Below are 6,505 nucleotides of genomic sequence, written 5' to 3'. Positions count from 1 at the left end.
ACCGTATGTCCCACCACGCTCCCTGAGGTCAGCGGACCAGTTGCTCCTCACAGTTCCAGGAACTCATCTTAAGCGCAGAGGGGACAGGGCCTTCTCTGTAGCAGGACCAAGACTTTGGAACGAGTTACCTCTACTTGTCAGACAGGCCCCCTCCCTCTCGGTTTTCAAGTCCCGTTTAAAAACTCACTACTATTCAGTAGCTTTCAACACAAGATGATCTGTGTTTTGATCCTGTATGCTCCACACTGGTTTGTCGTCATTATCTGCATCGTTTTTATGTCTATATTCTGATTTACTTCATTTTGTATTTTGCTTGGTGTGTTACCTGTTGTTCTGTCTGTACAGCACTTTGGTTGGCCTTGTAGCTGTTTTAAGTGCTCTATAAATAAAATGGTATGGTATGGTTAAAAGAAGAGGTTTGGTGTTCTCCAGGACATGAACTGCTTCAAGTAACTATTAGTTCCTATATTATTATATTATCCTATAATATAGTCTATATTATTTATTAGTCAGAAAGAAACAAGCCATAACCAAACAGAACGTAGCTCAGTAAACAAGCCAACTACACAACAATGTGAGCTTTCGAACAGCTTTGTTAATAAAGGTTGAATGAATATACTTCATTTGAATCAAACTTTTTAAAAAGCAATCTTTCATTGTTCAGTTAAAACTTTCCAACTTTTTGTCACTGTATATTGCACCCAATAAATGTTGTTTTGGAAATTGTAACCATTTACTTTTACTTAATACTCATTAAGTACATTTTAGAAGATAAATGTACTTTTGATACTTAAGGACATTAAATGTTCGATACTTTAAGACTTTTACTTAAGTAATAATTTTAAAGGAGACTAACTTTTACCAAAGTAATTTTATGATAAGATTTTTGTACTTTCACTGAAGTATCACTTTGAGATACTTTGTACAACACTGCTGCTGATAATCTTACCAAGGGGGCTGATGTGTAGAAGGAACAGAATAGCACAATTCAAAAAGCGTTCAATACAAAAACAACTGGACTTTATTTGTAACAGAAGACGTTTCGCTCCTCATCCGTGGAACTTTCTCAATTCAAAGAGCAGTGAGTGAGAGATTAAGGTTCTCAGCCTTATAACCTGAGGTCTTTCGGTGTGGAGTTTGCATGTTCTACTCATGCTTGCATGGCTTTTCTCTGGGCACTCTGGTTTCCTCCCACAGATTAAAAAAAAAACAAACAAACCCAAGAACATGCTTGTTAGGCTGCCTTCAGGCCCAGACCTCCCTTGCAAAAGAGATCTATGATATCAATGGAAATGGCCTGGTTAAATAAAGGTTAATTGATTTGATTAATTAATTGATTAAAAGATTTGAAGCTCTCGACCTTTGACCTCTCTAAGTGGCTTTAAGAATCTGTTGGACTCCTGGCAGGGACCAATGCAGACATGTGCCTGTTTTTAGTTTTCTACATTTGCCTTAGAATCTAGCTGTTTTTTGTTATTTCTTTTTAGCCATCCTATTTGTTAAAAAAACAAACAAAAAAAAAAACAATTCTATGACTTTTTATAATTGTTTATTGTTGTTGCTGTTGTCCATTGTTGTCATCATTCTTTGTTGAAATCAGGTCTCTCTTGTAAATGAGTCCTCGAGGCTCAATGGGATTTACCTGTAGAAATAAAGTTGAATGAATTGATGAATGAATGTATGCTAATTGAAAAAAAATGGGACCTAAGACTGAACCCTCAGGAACAACATACAATAACTGAGTGGTTTTAGACTGTATGTTACTCACAAACCTAGAAATGGTTCTGTTGCTCAGATAAGAGGAACACCACTTAACAGTTCCAGAAATTCAAATACTGTATTTTCAGTCAAGTCATCTGGACGGTTTCTTTTCGGTGCCGAGACGTTTTGTCTTCCATCCAGTAGGCTTAATCAGTCTGAGGAAACACCAGTTCCAGAATTCCTAACTCATTTTACAGTCGATGTAGCAGAATTTTGTGGTAGACTCTGTCAAAAGCTGATGACAGATCCAATAAAATCAAGACAGTAGTCCCTTGTTTATCGCAGGTGTTAAGGACCACGCCCACCCGAGATAAGTGAAAAACCGCAAAGTAGGAATACCGTATTCCAGGGCTGGGTGATATGAACCAAAATTAATATATCGATATTTTAAGAAAAATGGCGATATACGATGTATATCTCAATATTTTTTCTTTCCATAAAATAATAACAAAAACATATTTCTGAGTCAAAGCTTTGTCCCAGTTGTCCCACAGGCACGTTTATTAACAGCTATAACTGTACAAAATAAATGTCTAAATATATATATTAAAATTTGTTTTGTAGACCTTTTTTTTTACATGTATTAAATAATAATCCTCCCCAGCTGCACTGCCTTCACTGTGTTAGTAAATGTGTGAACTACAGCAGTGAGAGCCTGCTTGTGAGGGAGAAGGAGGCTGCATGAAGTTGACTGCGCAGACGGGCAGAAAAAGAACTGTCTACAGACTTTTCAAGTTTTACAGTGAGAGGAGGTAGTGCGAGATTAATAAAACAGTGTCTTATCAGATCACTAAAGATACAATCCTTAGAGGCTAAAAGCTGTCTTGTTAGCCGCTAAGGATCGTGTATTTAGCAATATGATAAGCTGCTGTTTTATTCACGTCACCGCTCATAAGACGCAACACATGGGTAGGGGCTGAGTTTGCAGTGAGTGAGATGAGGGGGGCCATGTGGGAGAAGAAAGAACAGCAGAGCTGGCAAATTTTCAAGTATAACTATAAAATTTATATCGTAATAATGTCAATTTATATTGTGAATAAAATTATATTGATATTTTTAAAATATTGAGATATCGCCCAACCTAGGGGTGTCAAACTCCAGGCCTCGAGGGTCGGAGTCCTGCAACTTTTAGATGTGTCTCTGATGCCATACAGCTGAATCAAATGACTGAAATAGCTTCTCAGTGCAGTCAAGTTCTACAAAGTCCTGCTAATGACCTCCTTATTTGATTCAGCTGTGTGGCATCAGAGACCCATCTAAAAGTTGCAGGACTCCGGCCCTCTAGGCCTGGAGTTTGATACCTGTGGCCCAACCCTACCGTAGTCCAAGTTCAGTAAACTTTGTCACGACATGTGTCAGGCTGCAATCATACTCACTCATCACCTGTTACTCCCAATCTCCATCCATCATCTTTTAATCTTTTACCCACTTCTTCCATTTTGGGTCACGGGGGTCGCTGGTGCCCATATCCAACAATCACTGTGCGAGGGACACCCTGGACGGGTCTCCAGTCAATTACAGGGCCGCATCGAGACAAACAACCATTCACTTTCAATCACACCTAGGGACAATTTAGAGTTACCAATCAGCCTAACATGACGTTTTTGGTCTGTGGGAGGAAACCGGAGTAACCGGAGAAAACCCACGCATGCACGGAGAGAACATGCAAACTCCACCCAGAAAGGCCCCCAGACCGGGATTTGAACCGGGGACCTGCTTGCTGAGAGGCAGCAGCTCTAAAAGTTGTGCCACTGTGCTGCCCCTCCTTAAAAATAAAATAAACTATTTAAATTTAAATACTATAACATTTTAAATTAACAATCCATGCAGCATGGATTGTTAATTTAAAATGTTATAGTATTTAAATTTAAATTGTAGAGAAGAGAAGTGCAGCAGGACATCAAAGGGATGTCACACAGCTTCAGCTCTGCAGCACGGAGCAGAAATGTACTACTTGATCAATTATACTGAAACAACTGAACATAGACATTCTAAAATAATTCAAAAGAACTTTTAACACTTTTATATTTTGTGATTATGACGATTTTACGATGTGCCATACTTTGAATTTTAAGTTGGAAGACAAAAGTCGATCTACCCAGTGAAGTTACAACCTGAGTTGAGGCTAAACCCCACTGCAGCCTCTCCTCTAAGGGGTATCACAAACTAAATCTAGCACTTGAGTATTACCCAGAGTGACCTTAGGTTAGTTATACTTCGGGTTGTGTTGAAGGTGACTCACCCAAATTTAACAACTTTCATTTGCAAGTCACACCCTTATCTCACCCCGTGACTCGCCCAACCTAGCAGCCGGAGTTGGATCGTCGCTCACGGGGAAACTTGCATTCATGGCCACCCACCTCTGTTGTAGAATGGCTTTTCTTAATGATCTGGTTATTTTTAAAATCTAGGAATAAGATTCCAGTATGTTGTTTATGATCAAAGCTAAGAAAACTTTTAAAAACCTCCGTTTTTAGTTATAATATTGAACCAAGCTAATTAAATCCATGAACACGAAGTGGTGAAATGATAGTCCAGACTAGAGGATAACACAGGAGTGGATTTTCACTCATGTCCTGTCCTGGTCCCACAGAAAAAAATCCTGTCCTGTCCCAATCCTGGAAACTTGACTCTTGCTCCTGTTTTTTTTTTTCATCTTTATTTAATTTTTAAGAAATATGTTAAATTTGATTTAATCTTCTACCCATTCCTGTTTAAATTACTTTGTGTTGTGCAGTTTTATTTCAAAAGATATGGCAACTGGAACAGTTCATCTGTGGTGAAATAGAGACATTTATTGTCTTAATCCAAACAAAAACCTTCACTAAATGTCATAAAACAATAATCCATGGCCTGTAGTCCATATAATGTTTCTACGGAGGATCAGCTGCTGAGTCTGTTTCTGGCTCTTTTGAAGGTCAGTTCCAGTAAAAACAAAAAATCTAAACCAGTCCATGGGTCACACCATGTCTACCTTAGATGAAAGAACCCAAACACAACAAGTTGCATTTTATTAATTTATTGAGCAGTTGTTTCCTTTAAACAGTGACATCACTGTCATGTTTTAAATTGTTAAAACAAAAAAAGAAAAATAATGTACCAAGCAGAGAACATATAATGTTTAAAGGCGTTATTATACATTGGACGACGTCCTCCAGAAGTTTAGTGTGTGTGGTCGAGGTAACGAGCTCGTTTGGGTGAAGCATGATGTCGTGCATCTTCCCAGACTTCAGAACATCATTTACACACTGGACCATTGCAGGTCTGGTGTTCCACCTCATCTCTCCACAGCTGGACCAGTCCAGAGCCTTGTGGAACCTGAAACTGAACGAAGACGTGCACGAGTCAAAATAGTGTCACAGTGACTACAAATTACAATCTGTTGGTCTTTCTTTTGGAAAAAATATTTTATCAAAAACAGGAGATTTACAATTGAAATTAAGTCTAGAAAATGTGACATTTGCAATTATAAATTACAGAAGCTCAATTTTTCTTTATTTCACTTATCATATTTGCTTTGCGGGAGAAGGCTCTGGGTCCCATGATTGTTAAGCGGGCAGGAGGTATTAAAAGAGAAATGGATAAGAAGGAGAGAAGACTTTGGGCAGGTGTGTAATAGCAAAGAAGATCAGTAAAGTACAGGTCCTTCTAAAAAAATGAGCATATTGTGATAAAGGTCATTATGTTCCATAATGTAATGATAAAAATTAAACTTTCATATATTTCAGATTCATTGCACACCAACTGAAATATTTCAGGTCTTTAATTGTTTTAATACTGATGATTATGGCATACAGCTCATGAAAACCCAAAATGCCTGTCCCAAAAAATTAGCATATTTCATCCCACCAATGAAAGACAAGTGTTTTTAATACAAAAAACACCAACCTTCAAATAATCATGTTCAGTTATGCACTCAATACTTGGTCAGGAATCCTTTTGCATGAATGACTGCTTCAATGCGGCGTGGCATGGAGGCAATCAGCCTGTGGCACTGCTGAGGTTGGCACTTTGAGCAGGTGCCAGGTTGTGCTAAAAAATGAAATCTTCATCTCCATAAAACTTTTCAGCAGATGGAAGCATGAAGTGCTCCAAAATCTCCTGATAGCTGCTGCATTGACCCTGCCCTTGATAAAACACAGTGGACCAACACCAGCAGCTGACATGACACCCCAGACATCACTGACTGTGGGTGCTTCACACTGGACTTCTGGCATTTTGGCATTTCCTTCTCCCCAGTCTTCCTCCAGACTCTGGCACCTTGATTTCCGAATGACATGCAAAATTTGCTTTCATCCAAAAAAAAGTACTTTGGACCACTGAGCAACAGTCCAGTGCTGCTTCTCTGTAGCCCAGGTCAGGCGCTTCTGCCACTGTTTCTGGTTCAAGAGTGGCTTGACCTGGGGAATGCGGCACCTGTAGCCCATTTCCTGCACACGCCTGTGCACGGTGGCTCTGGATGTTTCTACTCCAGACTCAGTCCAGTGCTTCTGCAGGTCCCCCAAGGTCTGGAATCGGCCCTTCTCCACAATCCTCCTCAGGGTCCGGTCACCTCTTCTCGTTGTGCAGCGTTTTCTGACACACTTTTCCCTTCCCACAGACTTCCCACTGAGGTGCCTTGATACAGCACTCTGGGAACAGCCTATTCTTTCAGCAATTTCTTTCTGTGTCTTACCCTCTTGCTTGAGGGTGTCAATGATGGCCTTCTGGACAGCAGTCAGGTCGGCAGTCTTACCCATGATTG

This window comes from Nematolebias whitei, chromosome 15 (genome assembly GCF_014905685.2).
Source record: "Nematolebias whitei isolate Nwh7 chromosome 15, NemWhi1, whole genome shotgun sequence".
Classification (NCBI taxonomy): Eukaryota; Metazoa; Chordata; class Actinopteri; order Cyprinodontiformes; family Rivulidae; genus Nematolebias; species Nematolebias whitei.
The sequence above is the reverse complement of the archived record's forward strand: the minus strand, read 5'-3'. Positions refer to the sequence as shown.